Below are 21843 nucleotides of genomic sequence, written 5' to 3' on the forward strand. Positions count from 1 at the left end.
GCTGCTATGAACATAAGTGTGCAAATATCTCTTTGAGACACTATTTTCAATTCTTTTGGATATATACCCACTAGTGGGACTACTGGATCATACAGTAATTCTTTTAAACAACTTTTTGATGAACTGCTATGTTGTTTTCCATAGTGACGGTACCATTTTACATTCCCAACAACCGTACACAAGGGTTCCGATTTCTCATCCTCACCAAAGCTTATTCTGTTTTTGTTTTAGATAGTAGCTATGGTGATGGGCATGAGGTGGCATCTCAGTTGGTATTCATTTGCATTTTTCTTAGGGTTAGTGATGTTGAACACTTTTTTATATGTTTCTTGGCCATTTGTATATTATCTTTGGAGAAATGTCTGTGTAAGTCTTTTGTCCACTTTTTACATTTTGGTTGTTGTTGTTGAGTTGTATATAGCTATTAGTTTTTTAAATTGTTTTACAAAACATTTCAGGCATACAAACATATAAAAAATAACCTAATGGATGTGCTTATGCTTACAATCCAACCTGAAAAAGAACACCCAATGAACATATTTGAAGTTGCCAGTACCCCCACTGATTGCATTCTCTTTCATACTCCTGGTACCCGCTAACTGAATTACTATCCAGACTGGGGTTTATCATTCCCACCATGTTTATACATGAAAGTATCTATCTATTTATCTATCTATCTATCTATCTATCTATCTATCTATCTATCTATCTTATATATATAATATACTTTACTGGCTTTAAAACTCAGCATAAATCATTGTTTATATTCTTCTGCAACTGTATTTATCACGTTTGGAAGATACATTCTTGTTGATACATGTAGTCTGAATTTATCCATTTTCATTGCTCTATAGCAATGGTTCTCAAACCTTTTGGTCTTAGGGTTCCTTTACCTTCTTAAAAATTATTGAGGATGCCAAAGAGCTTTGGCTTATGGGGGTTAAATCTATTAATATTTGCCAAGTCAGAGAGAAACACTGAGAAAATTTGGAAACAATTCTTTATTTATTATAAATAACAATAAACCCGTTATATGTTAACATAAATACCATATTTTATGGTAAATAATGATATTTTTCAAAACAAAAAAATAATGAGAAAAGTGGCACTTTTTAAAATTTTTGTAAAGCTCCTTAATGCCTGGCTTAGTAAGAGGACAGCTGGCTCCTTGTTATCTATTTCTATACTCAGTCTGTTGCTATCCTAACATGCAGTCTCTGGAAAATTCCACCATACAGAATGAGAATGTAAAGGTAAAGAAAACCTTAGTAGTACTATGAATTTAGTTTTGACATGAAAACTCCTGGAGTCTTAAGGACCTTCAGGGTTCCCTGGACCCCACTTTGAGAAAACTGCTCCTTAGTATTCCATTGAAATAAATATAACCTTTTTTTCTGCTTTCTGCTGATGGTCAATTTTGTTTGTTTTATAAATCATGCTATTATGAACATTCGTATAGAAACCTCCTTAGGCACATATTTGAGAGTTTTTCTAGAATATGTTCAAAGTAGTAGAAATACAGGGTTTTTGTGAATACACAACTTCAACTTTTGTAGTTATTTCCAAATTGCACCCTAAAATTTCAAATCTGTACATGTGTCACTAAATAGTTTCCCATTACCTAAGACTTCAGTCAAAGTTATCTCTGGGAGGCAGGAAATGTGGTTATAATTTTAAAAACTGAACTATAACTAATAGTATAGAATCTTGTCTTGTGTGGAGAAAGGTCTCCTGAACAAAAAGGTACTGGTTAGCCATGGAAACAGCAAAAACCAGAGCCCCAGAGACAGATTCTGGCAGAGCTCGTTCAAGTGTTTCCAGGGAAGAAACACCCCCGTCTCCCTCCCCATCCTCTTCAATGCCAGTTCGGCATTGTGACCTTCGGCAGTGACCTTAGGCAGTTACTTCACCTCTCTGGGCCCAGTGTCCCCCTCTATAAAATGTTAATATTTCACGATTGTGTGGATTAAAACACACCATCTTCAAGAAGGATACAGGACTCCTCAGGATACATCTCCTGAGGATACATATCCTGAGGATACATCTCCTCAGGATACAGGACTTATACACAAAGCAATAAAGTCCAGTTGGTGCCAAAGTCCATACAGATTTCTGAGGAATCATAATTCTGAAGAGAGAAAACTCCTAGCAGTAGCTTCAGGGGAAAACTGGGGCTCAGAGCGGGGAATGAAAGGGCCCTGGAACTGGAAGAGCGGGGAGGTAGGTTGGAGAAAGGGAACAACATGAAAGGCAGGCAGGTCCCTTGTTTTTATAGCTTGGTCAGCAATACGTAGAGGGGAGTAGCTAGCTAGCTTCAGGGGCCAGGAAATGGGGCGACTGCTGACATTTGTATCCAGAGCCCTGAATTTAGAAGGCATCTGATAAGACCAGGTCTACTGGATATATACTGCGATAGAAAGAGGCACAGCTCACTCATCTCCTCTGCAGAAATTTTGTCAACTCTTTCCCCAGAAAATGAAAATGAAAGTTGTATTTCGTCACAGAAAATGAAAATGGAAGTTGTATTTAGAAGATGATTGTAATATCAGACATTTCTTCCAATACGTCTCTTATTATAATTTACTGTCACTGGGAAGAAAAATGATTTCCATTAAAAATAACCTTGTGCAGTGCTAGGGTGACTCAATTTAATCTCATGAGAAGTAAGGATCTGTTCCTGTCACCTTTAACTGACATTACAGCAGCGTTGTTATTTGTTTGTGTCGCTTAGTTGTGAAACCTCTGGTCTTTCTAAATGGTGCCCATACAAGCTATTTTTAGGAACTTCTATTTCAGAGAATACAAATTCAGATGAATAAAGCAATCCTCTGAAACAGACAGCTAAACAGAAAAATATTTACCAAACTGTAATTCTGTGCTATCATTTGAATGGAGGGAAAAGACACCCATCGCCGTGTATATATATATTATAAATAAGCATCCAAGTAGAATTTAAGGGGTTTCAAAGGCTGCAGCCCATTCGAATTACTGTAGGGTCATGCAACATACCAATTTTATAATGTTAGAGTAATGTGTTATAAGCAGTTACCATATGGTGGTTACAAAAATAAGGAATGGTTAAAAACGACCTCTTCACCCATAGGCCATTATAGTAAGAATTATTACCTTGTTGTTCTTCCCTTTTTTCATATTGTATGGATCATGTTTTAAAGACAACAGATAATATGAGATACGTAGAATGGACAAGTCTACCGATAGCTCGTTGCTTCTTCTGCAGGTGTGGCTCTACCCTTCTCCTCCTTCCTCTGCCTTTTGGTGTCCCCGCCCACCTCTTGCTTTCTCAGGGATGCTGCTTTGCAAATCCACTGGCTCATTCTTGGTCTTCTTCCTTGATATTATACATAACACTGCCGGCTCCCCATCTTCCCTGCTGCTGTCCTTCCATCACTTTGGTCATCTTCAGCCTAGTGTTTTGGTTCCGCTTTCTTTACCTAAATATGTATGGAATATGTCCAGTGTGACTTGATTGCTTTCTGGCCAGTCTCATCCACACTGATGGCTGCAAGGATCCTCTACTTAGTGATAACTTCAAAAAACACATTTTTCTTGAACTATCCTCGTGCTCCCATCAGTCCTCTCTTTTCAGCTACATATCAGACTGAAATGTAGAACCAAGTGGTTCCACTGAAAGGTGGAACCAAGTGGTGTTCCACCAGCTCTTCAAGCACAATCCAAACAAATATGAATTTCGCCTTTTCCTCAATGCCTCTACCTCTCTTCTCTTCCTGTCTTGAACAACGGGATTGCTATCTGCTGAGTCTTCCGAGCTAGAAATATTGGAACTAACTGGGAGTACGCCTTCATTTTCATTCCTTACATCCAACTATGCAACAAGTCTTACAGATTTTATCTGGTTATTTCTTTTGCACTTGATCCCTCCTCTTCAGTCTTTTAGCTTGAGAACTTCAGCTATTTTCTCTAGATTATTGCACTGAATTTCTAATTAGTACCAACCCCCTGGGTCTCTGCATGCTGCCTCTTCTTCTTGCACATTAGCCCTCAGAGCTGTCTTTTTAAATCTCTTCCATGTTGAAAAACATGAAACGGCTTCACTTTGCCTGAAGTCTGGACTCAAAATCCTTGTGATCTCTTCATTATGGACAAAATTCAAAACTTTAAAGAAACTCAGTTGTGGCTAAATATATAGGTTAAACAGGACATTTACAAAATGTTCTGGTTTCTTAAAATGTGCTCATCTCAATAGTCTTGAATTTGGTTAAAAGAACCTTTAGCAAAACAAATCTTCCCTCACACAGTGATAAAGATGAAAACAGGCAGGTGATGCTAATGAAAAAAAAAAAGAGCTTAGTAAACACACGGAGATGTGTGCAGAAACCCACAACTGATTTAATTTGCAAAACCACAGCTTTAGCTCAACTAAAGTAAAGATGACTTAGATAAAATACAACCAGAAAACGGAGATAAAAGCTATGGCGTAAATAACTTAAGCTGATGGTTTAGCAAGCAAACATCACGGGTAGAGTCTGAAGGCCTAGGCAGCACCTTTGGGGAAGGATGCAGATGGATGGGCCCCGGGAGCCCCTGGGAGCAGCACGTTCTTAGGGGAATCCCTGCCTGCTGGAAGGTCGTCACCTAAGGGAACGTGTCCCTTTCAGTTGTGAGGATACCGTTACCTTGATATACTAGGAGGAGAAATAAGATTTTTAGGTTGAAGCTGAATTTTTGAGGTTGAAATGGAAGACCACTGGTGTTCGTCAAGGCTGTTTTAGAGCCATCGTTAAACAGTGGGTGCCAGGAGGCTTTCGGTGTAATCTTGACTCCAACCCCAAGCAGCTGTGACACCCCGAGAGCCTGCTCAGCTCCTCTGTGCCCCAGTTTCCTTCTACTCATCTCAGCAACAAAGTGAAGGATTCTTTTTTAAAGGGACAGATCCCTACTACTAATAGGAATCATAATCATCAATAGTCAGATTCCACATTTTTAGTAACAACTATTTACTGACCACCTACGAAGTGCCAGGCAGGTACTACAAGGCCTCATCCTCAGGAAGGAATAAGACAAAAATTATGTGTTATCTGGGACCAGGGAAGGACAGACTATGCCCTTTTTAAAAAATCACCGATGACTTGTCTGCACCCTCCATTTTTTTAAGCACAATTTTTGTGGCAGTGAGTCCATATCAGATATTTCCCCTCTCCCTCACTCTCTATAAAGAGAAAGCATTTAGTAATGGAAGTGCAAGGCAGGTTCCAGAAATCTGTCCCTGTAGTTCCTCTCTCCCTTTGTAGTTATTTCACAGCCCTTGTCGTCATCTAAAGAATCTCATTTACGTGCTGTTTCCTTTTTTCTTATCTGCATCCTCCGAAAGAAAAGCAGGCTTCCTGGGCCCTCTTTTCTCTCCTGTACTCACAACACCCAGGTCAATCACTGATCGATGAGTCCTTCAGGGCTCGATCAGTAAATGTTTATTGACTGAATCAATCACAACCTTCTCCTTCCCCATAAAGATTCCCACTTTCTCTAGGTTACTGATTAATCCATGCTGATGTGTGAAGGAAATCTCAGCAGTACTTGCATTTTTAAGAGGATCTTGCTCCTGAACTCGTGGTTGGCAGAATTTCAGGTACTGACAACTTTCTGGCAGCGTAACGGAGGGTATTTCGAGATCAGGTGAGAAGTTAGCATTCCAGTGGCAGTCAACCTTTGATTTACTAGGAAGTCTACTCCAAGAAGAGAAAATTCCTCTGTACTGTTCTGGTTTTTCACAGCTTCTTCCCCTTTTTCTAAAAGTGCTGGCTGCCCATGAGGGGTCCACGAGGAACAGAAGGATAAGGCTAAAATGGAAGCCATGCAAGTGTGGATATTCTGTTTCTGTCCCTCCATATAATAAATCACGGATGCTCTGTGTGGTTCTTATTATTTTCCTATTTATTCATTTTCAGGGCTAATGTTTATATATTTAAGAAATTGCTCAACCTTTGAAAATTGTCCATTTGCTCAAATATGAAGCATCTATCGTATTGCAGATTTTATTTTGCAAACCAACCCAAAAGTAATAAAGTACAGATTTCTTGAAATTTTAAAAATTATTCTTTGGACAATACTGGCAAAAGAAATGTTTTCTTGAATAAGGATAGGCCTTTGAACTTTTTGGAATCTTGTGCTTTAGAAACTTGTCAATAATAATAATAATTCTAAATAATAGACATAAAAAGTTTCAGAAACTTACTATGAAACTTGTTAGTGATTCAAAGATATGAAGACAGCCTGACTAAAAAGCAAATTACAAAGTTACATCAGGCATATACTGAAAAACAATTTATCTCACAGCATAACAATATCTTATTCTTCTAATTTCCAGAACAACCCCATGAAGTTGAAGTTCAAAGTTATTACTTGAGAATGTTAATCTGGCTGCATTTCTCATTCATTTTTAATTAAACAAATCTTTCTTCTTAACAGCTCTTTGCAAGTTACAGCAATCCGTGTGTGTGTGTGTGTGTGTGTGTGTGTGTGTCCATATATGATAGAATTTGCCATTTTTAATCTGTTTACTCTATTGTTAAATACAGCATTAAATACATGAAAGAACTAACGAAAGAGTAAAGATATAAGAGGAAAGTTCAAGGAAGGTGTAATGAGAATTTGAGATTAATAAAAAGGCGGGAGAATGAATTGGGATTCTAAACTACATTGTTCAAGTTGACTTAAAATATACTTTTCCTTTACAATATTGTCGGTTTGAAAAATAGCTGGCAGAAAGGAAACACACAGCGCAGTGAATCTGGTGTCTGGCTTTACTGGAAAGGAAACGCGCAGGCAGAAAAGAAGTAGGAATCCACGTAGACGTTCAAGGTTGAGGACGAGAGGACCAGGGAGAGAAGCTGGGCCGTGTCTGTGGGCTTCATTCAGGCATTTCTGCCTGCGAGGGCACTTGGAGCCAAAGTGAAGCACTGCGGCGGTCCCCAGTTCTGCCTCAGCAGTTACCCTGAAACTTCAAGAGTTCCATGCACTTTTCCAGGCTTTTTAAAAGTCGCTCTAAATGCCTGGAAGAATTTGCAAGCTGCCTAGGGTACAGAGATCCACCCTCCAGGGCCAATGACAAATGCCTTAGAAGGTTCCAGAAAAGCAGTGTAGGTATCAGCAGGGCTCCTGGCTTGATGTTCTCTGTTACTAAAATGAGTAATACATTGCACAGCAAAACAAGGAAATATGCCCCAAACAGTAATTGAGATGTAGAGGGAAGTAAGTGTCAAAACTCACTTCTTAGAATTTATACCAAGGTCAGGTAGTATTTTTAAAAAATGAGTCAGTAGATATAGTATATTGCGAAATTCAGGCTTGGTCCTGGAGCGTGTCGAGAACATGGACTACGGCCTCCAACTGCCAGAGTTCAAATCCCAGCCCCGCCGTTTTGTTTAGCAGCTCTGTGACTTGGAACATGCTACTACAGTTTCCTCATTTGTTCAGTGAGGACAGAGGACTGACGTGAAATGCCTGACTGGGTGTAAAGTGATCAGAGCAGTACTGGTATACGGAAAAAGCTCAGTATCAGATAGTTATAATTATTAGTACTAAGTTTATGGACTCAGTACAGTCAAAAGGATGATTGTCCTGTTTTCTTCTTCCACTGCTTAGCACAAAAAAGATTTTCTCCTGACAATCACTTCCTTTAGAGTTGCGTTGTTAAAAGAAGGCTATGGGTTCCTTCAAGCTGGGTGTTCCTGGCTGGGGCTCAAGCCGCTACCACCCCACCTGTCCCCAGTCACACCATTTCCCCTGCACCTTGTCACTAGAGTCAAGTTCATCACAGTCAGCTTCACTTTCATGTTTTTCAGTCAATTTGGCTCAGGAATAAAGATACCCAACCAAGAGAAATAAGCAGCATCTCGAATTGAGGAGTGACAGCCCCGTGGGTTTTCCCAGAAGCCTCGAGTTCCCTTCTCACCACTTGGCCCAGCTTCTCTCCTGCCCTCTTAGGTGGGGCAGTCAGTCAGTCACCTGCTAAGAGCCACATGGTATCTGGAGGAGGGAGATGCTGTCTTGTTTGGGTTCTGGGTGTCCTGCCTGGTAATTTCTTGGGGTGCCCTTAGGGTGTGCTTTCCTCATATCTCTGTGGGTGCCGCGTGGCCAGGTCTAACGTTAGGCGGTCTTATCATCTCCCTGTTTTCTTCTTTCTGAACCATGACACACATTTGCTCTCTCTCTCTCATCTAATTGAATTGTCTGTTTTACTTGTTGCGCTCGTTTCTTGTCGTTCGTTCATCTAGTGTGCGCTCTCCCTGCACTTTAGCAGTGTGGCACCAACCACTTTGGTTCCCTCACACAGCTCCCTCGGACCCTCCTCTTCATCACACCCGCCTTCTTCCTGTTTGGGGTTCTCTGGTCTTTCCCCCAGGCACTCCGCTGCTCTGTCACCTGCCTGTACTACACTGACATTCAAGAAGTACTTCTTGAGCACTTGTGTGAGGGACTCTGGAGAGAAAGGCAGGGCCAGACTGGAGAGAAAGACACCCAGGCCCTGCCCTCAGGAGCTCGTGGTGTGGTCGGGGTGAGAAGGGGGGTGTTGTCACTGCCGAGAGGCTTCCTGTGCAGGATGCCACGGCACCAGGGGCAGGATGTTTAAATACAGCGCTGGGGGGCCCTTCTCAGAGCGGGTGATGTCTGAGGGGTTAGCAGACTGAGGACTCGGGCAGGAAAAGCGCGTCTCATTGTGGTCCCATTAAAGCCCGACCAGGTGCTCAGGGCGTCATGAGACAGAGGCTGGAGAGGCAGTGAGGGACCGACGGGGAAGGACCCGGCAGCCACCTGAAGCATCTGGATTTTATTTTGTAGGTGATATAGAGCAACCAGGAAGTTTTTAAAGCAGAGAGTCGCGGTCAGATTTTCGTTTTGGTCAGAACCTTCTGTCAGCAGGGTGAAAGTGGGTGAAAAGAGTGACTAGAGGCTCCCACTCAGGAAATCAACTTGAGGTCACCTCTGTGACCTGTCATATCAACAGCCTAAATATCTGGGCTAGACCATGTTCCCAGAGATGGCTGCCACAGCACCTGCCATTCCCCAGCTGTTTGCAAGGCCACTCGGCCATGTCCTGCCGAGGACTGCTGTCTATGCCCTCCCCGTGAGCTCGGCTGGCCTGTGACGTGTTCTAACCAGTACATGACAGAACTGATGCTCTGTGACTTCCTAGTCTGGGCCTAAAGACACCTGAGCTTTTGCCTTTCTGTGTTTGGAACACTCACTCTTAGGCGTGTTCCGAAAAGAAACCCGAGGTAGCCGCAGAGAGAAAGAGGGGGTGTGGGGCAGTCCCTGTCTTCTAGCCATACCCACCAAGCACCATATACATGGGGGAATCTCATCTCAGCTCTGACCTCAACCTCATGAGAGACCCCAGGGACGCCATGAGAAGCAGCGTCAGCCCAAATTCCTGATCCACAGAATCAGGACCAAATAAAATTGGTGTCATTTTAAGCCACTAGGTTTCGGGGCAGTTCGTTACACAGCGATTCATATGCCAAGCAATACTCTGGGTCAAATAAATACACGTCAAATAAATAGTAAACTGCCACCTTGCCACTTTCAGAGCGATAGCATTCGTTTACTCTCGATACGTGTCAAGTTGTACTTCATCCCTAATTACTTAATACCAAATCTCATTTTGAGACTATGTCACACTTCACTGATTAGCGCTCAAATTTTTAAAAAAGGGGTTCTTAGAAAATGTAATCCTCTGAGTCTGTCTTGAAAAAGGCTAAGAAACTGTGGTGTGTGGATTAAAATTCCCTGGAGTTGAGTCTGACCTTTCCCATTGTGGTAGTTTTAAGACACATATCTGAACAAACACGTTTCATTTTTTGGAGCTGCAGAATGTCTGCTGATTCTTTATAATTTGCTTTCTTTGTGGCATGGTTAAGTGTCTTGAGATAACAACAGTTCTCAAATAAGTAGAGATCATAATCTCTCTAGGTCTAGCTATTTAGACCTACAGTATTTTTCAGGAGAAAATAGATTTTTACATGTTTAAATAAACTTACATTCTGTCTGTCCTGAATACTTCTAGTCTGTTCTCCAAAGGCAAGGGGCTCGTCTCCCTTTCATTTCTATTGAAATGATGAGATTCAAGTGTGTGACGTGTTGACATTCCTCTCTAACAGCTCTACCTATGTGAATTTGTTAATGGATGCGTTTTATTTCATTCATTTCTAAAGTTATGAGGTAGTTTATGTTTAGAAATATTGGCAGTTTTTTTTTGACAAGTAAGTTGCATTTATTTTATTTTAATAAGTAACAGGAAGCATTTTCCTGTTGCTCAGATGCCTTCCTGAAGTGTTTTCAGTCATGGATCTCAAGTGTACTACATGTGTTAACTAATCTCAGTGCCGTGGAAGTAGGAGAGAGTCCCAGTAGTAAAATCTTCCTTTTTACTGCAATGGGGGGAGGATGGTTAAAGTACCTCATGCTGTACCCTCAGCTAATACTTAAGCTGCCTCTGCTGCGGAACCTGCAATTCTGCAAGTTATTTCTGACTGGATTATTTCATCAACGTTAAAGGATTTTGATGTAGATGCCTGATCACTGCTTTGTACACCTGAAGCTGAAGCTGAACAATAATGAATGTCAACTACAAGTTTGTATGTATATGTATGTATGTATGTGTGTGTGTGTGTGTGTGTGTGTGTGTATGTGTATATGTATGTACTTACAAGAAGCGGAGTACAGCATTAGGAATAGAGACAGTGGAAATGTAATGGCTGTGTGCGATGTCAGAGGGATAGTGGATGGGGGGAGTGGGGTTCACACAGTGTGAGGGATATAAATGATAAACGTCTAAGTATTCCTTTGTCTTGTGCACCTGAAACTAATAATAATAATAAAAAGGATTTTATAAAACTCTCTAGGATTGGCTCCGTTGTATGTGAGGGGTGGAGTAATTCAAATTCCTCTTAAAGACTTTACGGCTACTGTTAATATCACCCCTTCTGTACCTGACTACGTCCCGAAAACAAATCCAGGCCAGTTTATTTTTCGTTTTGAATGACTAATGCAGAAGAAGTGAAACTTTCCTAGAGGTGAGAAGATTCCCTCTGGCTGCTATTCATCATCATCTTATCTTCCAGAAACAAAGTCCACTGAGGAGATCAAGTTCTTCTGTTTTGGAGAACCAGCCTTTTGAGAAGACCTGGTTGTTATAACATGCCTTGTGTTACCATCACCACTGACACAGTAGACGGAAAGATGTTTTGTTGTTATCATACGAAAATGTGATTTTGGAAAACCAGAAGTGATTGTAGCTGAATGACTCAGGGTGTGGATGACTGCCCTTTAGTTAACGGGTGAAGGGTTACGCGTTCCACTGTTGGGTATATTCTCTAATCTACACGGGCTAGTCACCAACACTCACGAAGGGCTGCCTACCACCTGGAATCCTTAAACTGTATCCAGTACTGTACCAGCCCCAGGTACCCAGCAACACGTGGAAACCAAAAGAACACCTGCAAACAGCTACAACACAGTAGGATCACGAGGGATCCAACTCCCTCATCCCATGGTCAGTATGGCAGCACTAGAATGAGAACCTTGGTCTCCTGGCTCCCAGTCCTGTGACCTTTCATTCTGCCTTCACTGGTGGACGGCTCTGAAAGACGGGCAGGGCCATGGAAGAACAAGACAAAGAAGGGGGCGTGATGCCACCAGATCGTATGGCCTCTCTGCAGTCTCTACTGAAAGGGACAGTCTGATTTGGCTTCTTCATATCCTTGTGTGCCAGCTCCCATGTTTCCCTGTTTATTGTAGGGAAACTGGAGAGCAATGAGGTACAGACACTGGCACCTTAGAACCTGGGAGGGGAGCAAGCAGCAGATGATAAAGTCAACACACCAAAGAGGAACTATGTACTTGGCCCTGTAAACCACTCTCCGTCAGATCCCTAACACTCACCTTGAGAATATGGATAAAAATTGGAGTGCTTAGGGCTCTTAATATTGATGATTAGGCCAGAAAAGTGTAGGTCATACTTAGAATCCATCACGTTGGTGACTGGAGAGAAATAAAATATACTCCCTGACTCTGAGAGGCTTCGCGAGCTTCCCTGAGCCTGCAGTCTGAGCTCTGTGCCAAGAGTTAAAGAAGGAGAAGGAAATAGAAGACCTGACACGTGCCCGTAGGCCAGCTTACTCAGGAGATAATAATTGCATTAAAATATCATTACTGAGCTCCGGTTAGGAGCTGGATAGAAACCTCAAGTTCCCTGAGATGTAGGAAAGCATGAGGGAGGGTAAACACATGAGAAAAGATATAACACAAAAAGACGCTTTTTTTTTTTTTTTTGCTAATTGCTAAAAGGGATTCTGGTTGCATTGAACAAAGGGAGGAATGCACTTAGAATTTAGGTGGCCACCTTATTTGCCAAAGGAAAGCAGGATGCTTTGGATGGAGAAGCCACTCGGGTTGGAATGCAGAGGACGTTGAGTCTTACAGTAAGAAGCGTCTCCCTTATTTGCAGGCAAAGGTGACCATACTATTTGGTTGCCCTTACCTGAATTTGTGCTGGTACTCGCCGTGGAGGGGCATGCCACAGTGGAACTCACTGTGCATTTCCCCCGAAACATGGTGACATTCATGAAGCCAAATGCACTCTGAAAACTCTAAAATCCTATAGAAGTAACGGGGGCTTGTGCAGTACAAGCCGGAAACCTAAGCTCCTGTTTCCACAGTGTTTTAGCTGTGGCTTCATTGTTAGGAACTCACACTGGTGCCCATTTTATTTTATTATTGCTGGGATTTGTTTTTAATCTCTTTTGAAAGATTATGTTTTTACCCGGTTGGTTTCATAGCTGTGGTTATTCTACCTTTAAATGAGTCCTCTAAATAACTTCCCTTTATTTTTAAAACATTTTTCTTTGAGTGCTTTCAATTATTTTATCTTTGGCATGCTTTTCTCATCCAAATTCTTGAATCTAGTCTTTTACTTTGTATCTTTTTTACTCTTACCTGCTTTAATGAGTTTTAAGATAATTATGATTTTGTTCTGAAGAATCCTTGCAATCTTTTGTTGTTTCATTAAAATTTTTTAACCTCTTTTATCCTTTAATATTTTCTTCTTATTAAAATAATTTTTGAGTTCTCAGTATATCCACATTTAATGTCTACCTATTGCCTTATCCTTTTGCTTGCAGGATATTTCAGAATATTTTAATATTACCTTTTATTTCCTGATCATTCTGAGTCTTTTTTCCTTTTTATCATTGGCATAATAATGGTCAGCAAAGTGAGAAACTGAGGATGACAGAGGGAGAAAAAATCACACCATAGACAGGGAGATGTTGTTTTTCCCTTGTAGCAAGTTGCCTCTTGGAATTTTACAATGCTGTCCATAAGCTTCAAGTCTGACTTTCTAGGAGAATTTCTCTATGTGATGCTAGAGAACCACGCAAAAAGTGCCCGGGATGATAATCATTCTACCTGTACAGACCTTTAAATGTCTGGATTGGCATTCTTTTCTCCTATCACTTAGCACGCAGTTCCTTATTTATTACAGGTTCTAACATTTATGACTTATTTATTTATTCCACTAATATTTATTGAACACCTGCTATACGTCAGATACAGTGCTAGATGCTAGGGATTCAACAAAGAATAAGAGAGAATGTGGTTTTTGCCCTCATGGAGTTTCTAACCTACTGGGGAAGTCTAAAGTAAGCAAACAATGGTGACATATTCTAAGTGCCGGGGTGTTAACAGTTATTGATTGGTTACTACAAGCACTTTATATAGATGATTTCATTTGTGCTTCAAGAACATGTGGGAGGAAACCAAACCCTAATATGAGGATAAAGAAAAGCTTTCCAGAGGAAGATGTCTACGGTGGGGACAGAAGATCTGTAGGAATTAGCCAAAGGAAGGAGAAGTTTAAAGATTGGATAGAAAGTTGATGAGGCAGAGGACACATGGAACTGCTAAGAACCCAGAGAGGCCAGACTTGGAGTGTGATGTCTGTGGTGCTGGAGAGAGGAGGCTGGAGACAACAGGGGAGTGCAGACCAACTAGAAACTTCCAATTCATGTTACAGAGTCTGGGTTTTATTCCAAGTGCATTGGGTAGCCATTGGAGAATTTAAAGCAAGGGAGTGACATGCTCAGAGCTGGGATCTAGAAAGACCCTTCCAGCTGTAGTGTGGACAACAGTCCACAGTAACCGAGACCAGTTAGGAGGTTCTGGCAGTAATCTAGAAGAGAGACAGTGGTGGCCGGTAAACAGAGCAGACGCAATGGGGGTAGAAAAGGGTGGATGGAACGAGGAGATAGTCAGGGTGGAACTAATAGCACTCGGTTTGGGGTGAGCTATGGACATAAGGAGTCGAAGCAAAACATTCAGATTTCTGGTTATGTGAGACCAGATGATGCCAGAGCCAGATATGGAAGGAAGTGAGAGGGGAAAGTTTGTGGAAAGAGGAAGGAGGAAGATGCTACATGTAGTTCAGGGCATTGTCGTGCTCCCATTAACCTCTCTGTGGAAGAGGGTCAGTAGGGCCTTGGGTAGGTCACGGTTGGGTGGTGCTCAGCGAGGAGATGGCTGGTGAGCTCACTGAGGGACGCAGTTGTCCATGGTGTTAGAAAATTGAAGAACATCAACCTCCCAGGGGACAGAAGGGAGACGAGGAGCTTGCAGAGGAGAAAAGAGGAAGGAAGGAGAACGGGAAGGGAGGAAAACATTTCTCCAAGTAAGCGGGAGTGCTCAGTACATGGTCTGCTGCAGAGAACTCAAGGAAGAGAGGAGTAGTTAGCAAGAATCGGCCAAACGGAGTGTGAGTGCCATAGTTTCCCACAGGTAATACAGGCAAGGCCAGATGGCTGTGGCCATGACAGGGCGGCTGGTACAGAGGACAGTGGGAGGACTTTGGCTGGGAAGAGGAGGAAAGAGAGAAGGAAATAGCTGGCGGGAGGCATAGAAAGATGGTCTTTTTCTTCAAAGGAGGATGGGGGTTAAGCATGTTTAGTGCAGGGAGAATAGGACCAGTAATGAGGGAGGAAAGGAAAATACAGGTGAGAGAGGAGGTAATCAAGAGAAGGAGATTTCCAGCAATGAAGAAGAAATGAATTCCAAGGCACTGATGGAAGATGAACATTAGACAGGAAGTGAGGCTCTTTTTCTTTCCATTGTAAAAGAAGGGAAGGTGGATCCAGATAAATCTTGATGTGTAGCCCTGTGGCCAATGATTAAGTTGTTCTTACAAGGAAAGCTTCCATTTTCTCAGTGAAGCAGGAAGCAAAGGCAGTGTGCTAAGAGTGAGGGGATACTGGTGGCGGGAGAAGGTCTGAAATAGCTGTTGTAGAAAATGAAAGAGAGCTGAAAAGTCTGAGAGCCTGGCTGGAGGTGGAAATCATGGACTTATAGCATCATGAATTTGTATAGTTGCATACTTTTTCCTGTGGAGCTCATCAATCTCTGTCTAGACCCTAAGAAAGTAGGCAGTTGGATTCAGCTATGGTCCCAGGGACCCCAGCTTTAGAAAGGGAAGCCCATCGTCTTACGTGGCACTATCAATGCTTGTTTTCTCCCAGCATTGAGGGGAAAGCCTGGGGGAGGAAAGGGTGGCCATTTTCTTCTTTGTCAACTCCTGGTTGAATGATCCCTGGTCTGTGTAACCTGTACTATTTCTTCCTAAGCAATCATTCTAAATCACGTAGGCAGGGGCCACCCTACCTAGAGGGACCTTTGTTTATTTTTTTAGGAGCCCCCGTCCATGGTTTCGCTAGTCCATCAGGGGATGCTTGAGTAGTAGTTACCCCAGTGATTTTGCACTAGAGAAAGATATATAAACACAGGGTGAGATAGGAAAACACAGTGGATTCAGGAGTAGCATCGCCCCTAGACCCCTGACATCGGGCAGCAAATGACATGACGTCAATGGTGTAGCTGCTGTGGAAAACAGTACGGTGGTTCCTCAAAAAATTAAACATAGAATTACCACTTAATCCAGCAATTCCATCTCTGGATATATAGCCAAAAGAATTTAAACAAGGGACTTGAAGAGGTATTTGTACACCCATGTTTATAGCAGCACTATTCATAATAGCCACAATTTAGAAATAACCCAAATATCCATCAACAGATGAATGGATCAGCAAAATGTGGTCTATACACATAGGGGATTATTATTTTAGTCTGAAAAAGGAAGGAAATCCTGACACAGAGTGCAATATGGATACACCTTGAGGACATTATGCAAAGCGAAATAACCCAGTCACAAAAAGACAATACCTGTGTGATTCCACTCATATAAGGTATTAAAAGTAGTCAGACTCAGGGGCAGCCAGATGGCTCAGTTGGTTAGAGCGCGAGCTCTCAACAACAAGGTTGTCGGTTCAATTCCCGCATGGGATGGTGGGTTGCACCTCCTGCAACTAAAGATTGAAAACGGCGACTGGACTTGGAGCTGAGCTGCGCCCTCCACAGCTAGATTGAAGGACAATGACTTGGAGCTGATGGGCCCTGGAGAAACACACTGTTCCCTAATATTCCCCAATTAAAAAAAAAAAAAAAAGAAAAAAAGTCAAACTCCTAGTGACAAAGTAGAATGGAAGTTGCCAAGAGTTGGGAGAGGGGGGTCGTGGGGCATAGGGAGTTCGTGTTTAATGGGCACAGTTTCAGTTTTGCAAGATGGAAAGCGTTCTGGAGATGGTGGTGGTCATGGTAGCACGATGTGAATGTACTTCATGCCACTGAACTGTATACTTAAAAAAGATTAGATGATAAATTTTACCTTATGTATAGTTTACCACAATAAAAAAAACTTAGGGGTAGTAGATTGGGGAGGGGGGGTCATCACTTTGTGAGGGGTATAATTGTCAAACTATTACATTGTTTTGTACACCTGAAACTAATTTAAAAAAAAATGTGGAAAAAAAAGAAAGTTCATTGGTAGGTCGTCCAGCTCTATGGTTTGATGATAAGTGCTGGGTGGTCAGATAAATTGGCCCTACCACTAACCAGCTGTAAGCGCTGGGGAAGCGACTTAACCTCCCTGAACCTCAGTTTCCTCATTTGTAAAATGAGGATGATGATGATGATGATGATGATATGTCATTTATAAAAGCTTTGCCAAGGTTAAATGAGATAGTAATGTTTGTCAAATAGAAATACAATTCTGAGTACAATGTCTGGCACATACATCCTAAATAATGACTCAATAAAGCTATGTTTTATTATTTTTGATGGCCCTGATTACTATCATTATCAATATTATTAGCTTAGTTCAAAAGGTAGCATAAACCCGTGGCCACCTGCAGAAGTATGTGCTGCCCAAATAAGTACCTTTCAATATCTGCTACTTTGTTCCCAGAGCGGAAGGCTCCAATCCCGGCCTTGGGTGAGCGCTCCCTAATTTGTTAAACTTCTGATTCTCCTTTTGCCCCAAGGATTGATTGATTTTTGCCCCGAGGATATTTTTAGATGACAAGACAATATGAATCCGTGTATAAATGCTTGACATGTTAAAGTAATGAATGAGGTTTCCATGATTGCAAAGAAATACCTTTTCATTCACCTTTCTGGCTCAACATCATGTTTTTCTATGAGTTTTTCATGATTTCTGCCTTAGTAGCTAGAATAGTTACAAAAAAGCAAAGTCAGATGCATTGCTGCTTGAAAATGAGATGCTTAAAATTTCAAAGTATTGGATGTAAACAGAAAGAGTGAGTTTAACGCTATGCATGTCACCACAAGACTAATTTCTTTCCTTTTAATGACAGATGTGACATGGGGCAAAAAAATGTTATAAATATGGAATCACATGATACATCTGTGTTCTCCGGGATTTTTCATCATATAACAACTTTTTATTTTAGACTATTTGGGGAGATTACTTGAAAAAAAAAGATTGAACCCTATAAAGAGGAAATCACCTGACATCGAATACATCCTTATTAACAGTCACATTAGATTAACCTATCAGCAATCGTTTCAGGGACAAATAACATAATCAACAACTCTAAAACATGAAATGTGTTAAAAAGGGAAGCACTCATTCTAACTCCTATTTTAAAGCAGGCAAATGGCCTATCATTACATAGTGCATTATGCGGAGATTTGTGGAGCTTTACTTCTGGAATGCCAGTCACAGATTTGTACCATAAACCCACACACTCAAAAGAAAATCCTGGATGCAGTGCACAGGCAGTTTTAGATTAACCACCAAATTCATGATACAGCGGAATTCTGCCTTTTCTCCAGAAGAGAGAGAATATATTACAGTGGAATGCGGGATCTTTATAGAAATGACCAAAGGCCCATGGGCTATTCAAGGGAGCCTCCAGGCACCTGCTACCAAGAAGAGAAATCAAATATTAGGGTTGAAGGGGATCGCTGAGGTTATAAGAAGGACTGAGGTGTGAAGAATTGAGCAGTATGCCGGCATACCTGAAGGAGGAGTGGGACATCAGCTAAAGAAATCAAATTTCCAGTAGTTGACTGCATTTTCAAAGCGGACTCAATAAGGGGCTGTAGGGACGCGGCGCTGGTAGGAGAGAAGACAAGAAATTGGCCCAAGAGCTCCTTGCCATCCTGAGCCATCTACTACAGCACCAGACAGTGGTAGAAATGCACATGACAAAGACGAGAGAGTCCTCCCTGGACGTTTACATTTTACAAGTTTACAAGAAAATCACGGGAGGCTGAAACAAAGACCGGTGATGTGGAACAACAGGTTACCCTTGAAATCAGAGATAAAAGTTTACGAGCAAAAAAACCCAAAAAAAACCCAAACGAAACTTAATTTAGACTTAATAGCGGAGTTGGAAGAGTTTCACAGCTGAGGCTTTGAAGGTTTTAGAAGCCCTTCCTATGCTGTGTCTTTAAATATATGTACATTCAATCAGCAGAAGAAAGAGATGACAAGATCATTCTGTGACAGACACCTGCATCAAACAATGGCACTGATGGCGGAGGGATTTTAAACAGCTGTGCATACACTTCAAAAGTAATTTGCAACCAAATTAGTAAACGTCACCCTCCTTCCCACTAGACACAGCATTTTTAAAAGAGATCAAGCGTCCGCGGTAAGCCTGCCATTTTATAAGAGTTACCAAAGATAAGTTAGTTAGGGGAAAAATGGTGAATCACAAGGTTGCGGTGTGGGGTGGGAGAGGAGGCACCCAGGACCTTGCACATAAGGCTGGCCTATGAGACAGCCCCTCCAGGAAAGGGCCGGTGGTGGTCACAGCTTTTGGAGAACAATGCAAGGGACCAGCAGCCAAGTGGACCTGCCGGATATGGGTTCAGAAAGGGCACTGGCACACGCGGGAGCTGCCCACTGCCTGGGGTGGTGGTTCTCACCACTGACAGCGAGCCGCAGCGAGTGTTCCTTCTTCTCTCCATGTCACCACCCCTCCTTGTCAGCTTGTGCCATTTCCGAACCATCTTTTATTAGCAACTTTGAGCAGGACAACCCCAAGGACGGGGCAGCTCCCTGCACAAACAACCAGAACCTCCTAGTTGAGCCAGCCTTTGTGTCTCTCTTTATTCATGCCTATGGGGATGCCAGGCCTTTTGCACGCACAGTCCATTTCACACTGTCATCTCAAAAATTCAATGAAATAAAGACATTTAACTCCACTTACTACATACGTGACCCTCAAAGCTGAAAAACAAACAGTTGTCCCTTAAGGTTACAGGATTGAGCACCAGAGTTTTTCTTTTTTTTTTTTGCCATCTATCTCAGACCCACTTCACCCTACCCCAGGCCCTTGAAAAGAAACTCGGTTTGTTTGGAAGTGTGAGTGTTGGCAGCCCCTTCAGCTGCTAGCAGTAGATTCCAAAACACAAGTTATTCTCTGTGGACAGGTTGACATCTGTGTCAAACATCTCTCTTTACTAATGTTTGCCAAGAATATAAAACTTTCCACCTTCTTCCCCTCCTCCCTCCCACCTCTAATTAGTTCACGTGAGAGATAAAAAAAAAAAAAAGGAAAGAAAAAAAAGGAGGACCCCCGCCCCAAGCCCGGTGGCCTCCTCACGGGCCAGGGTCCACAGCATCCTGTGCAATCCGCACGCAAGAAGCCCCAGGAAAGAAGTGACCAAAAGTTTGCTTCTCTGGGGTATCTTTTAGATTTCGCTGTCATCCTGCTACCCTCTTCCTGGAACATCTCACCGCCGCCGGAGCCGGGGGGGCCTTCCCCGCTGGACCCGCGGTCGTGGACCCGCGCGGACAGACCGCCTTCCCTTCCCCGGCCTGCGAAGAGCCGGCACGCGAGGACCTACCTGCTGGGTGGGCTGCCTGGGTCCGAGCGCGCGGCTGTTCGGTGGTGGCACAGGCACTGGCGGGGCCGCGCGGTGGGACGCCCGCGGGCGGCGCCGGCCAGGGGGCGCTCGTCACCCCGCGCCCAGACAGCTGGAGCAGGTCCCCGGACGCCCGGACGCTCGCCCAGGAACCAGCCAGCTGCGAACACTGCCGCTCGGCGCCTCCTCTCCTCCCGCGGCGCCCGCCCCTCCCTCCAGCCTCACTCCTTACTGGCCCTTCTCACCCCGCTGCAGAGACCAGAAGCCTCGGGTGGGACACCCCTGGGGTGGGATGCTGAGGGAGGGCCCAGAAGGGGCGCTCAGCAGGGGCCACAGGCTGAGGGCGAGGAAAAAGGGGCACGAGACCACATGACTCTGCAGCTAGCCAAACTGAAAAGCGAAAACGATCGTTCAGTGGGGAAGCTCTCTCGGTGAACAGAACTTTATGTTTTGTCGGTTTTTACACTGGAAAGAACTTGTAAACATCGTTCATTTACAATTACCGGCTTGAGGAGGTTTGGGTGCAATTCTGTGCGATGCATAATCTTTCCTAGATTGTGTCTGACCTAGGATTTTTATTTTCTCTACCTACACACTGTCGTTTTATTTCTATGTCCAAAGGTGCGCTGCTCTAAACCTGACAGTCCTTGAAGTTGCAATGTAATGTCTTTACCAGTGCGTTTGTCATTTGAAGACTTTTGTGTCCTGTTGGTGATACCAATGATGAGGGTAATTGGGGCGTTGTTCCTGTACTCCATAGAGCTCATTCTTTTCCATTCAGGTTAGAAATTATAGGTCTGGCTACCAATACTGTCACAGAGCTATTCCCTCTCAATTATGACATTAAATTATTAAAATGTATTTGGTTAAGGCTTTTGTTGCTATACAAATTAAGACCAGATTAGCCTGAAATAAAACAGTAATCCTTTTTTTTAAAATTATTTTTTGAGAGAGAGAGAAAGGGAGACGGAGACAGAGATGAAAAAGGTAGAAAAGAGCCAAGCTTTGGACCAGTAGGCTTCTGATCATTGAAGGATAGAGTGTCAGCTGAAAAGGACCTCAGAGTACAGCTAGTTTAATTTAAAGATGAAAAACGGAGGTCCAGCAGGGTTTGGTGACTTGATTAATTCACATTGCTGCCTGTGCTGGGAAACCAGATGTGAGAGTGACTCTTTCCCTTCATCTTATATGCACTCGGCAAAGGGAACACATGCACCTTTTAAAGATAAAAAGATATTCCATTAAAATGAGCCTGTCTGCCCTATCGTTAATATCTAACAGCGCTGAACTGACCTTCAGGCCGGGATGGTTCAACAGAGATGCTGCCACCTCTTGGAAGATTCCAGCCAGGAGGTGTGAGGGGGCACAGAATGGCTCACCAGGCATCGCCAGAGCCCGGCACATAGTAGGCACTCACTTTATATTTGCTATTGAGATTTGGCAGAAAAACATATCTATGGCTAACACACTGGCAGAGCTAGAACAACAACCAACCCCTGGCCCCCTGAGAGGCCCAGCTTCTCTACAGACTGTAAAAGAGAAACCTCCTACTTCAAGATGCCACCCTCCTGGCTCTTCTCCAGCCAT

General features: G+C 42.8%; 1 protein-coding gene across 2 annotated transcripts in view; it reads right to left on the reverse strand.

The window, feature by feature from the left end:
* The window catches only part of PRKCQ (protein kinase C theta), a 111571-nt gene extending 91147 nt beyond the window's left edge, over window positions 1–20424 (reverse strand). Inside the window, exon 1 of one of the 2 annotated variants that reach the window (XM_033100803.1) lies at window positions 20239–20424. The gene's annotated coding sequence lies outside the window, so the exon portion shown is untranslated. The remainder of the gene's footprint in view (window positions 1–20238) is intronic. The other variant, XM_033100806.1, reaches the window with a different exon arrangement.
* Between the last annotated feature and the right edge of the window lie 1419 nt (window positions 20425–21843).

This window comes from Rhinolophus ferrumequinum (genome assembly GCF_004115265.2).
Source record: "Rhinolophus ferrumequinum isolate MPI-CBG mRhiFer1 chromosome 5 unlocalized genomic scaffold, mRhiFer1_v1.p scaffold_110_arrow_ctg1, whole genome shotgun sequence".
NCBI lineage: Eukaryota > Metazoa > Chordata > Mammalia > Chiroptera > Rhinolophidae > Rhinolophus > Rhinolophus ferrumequinum.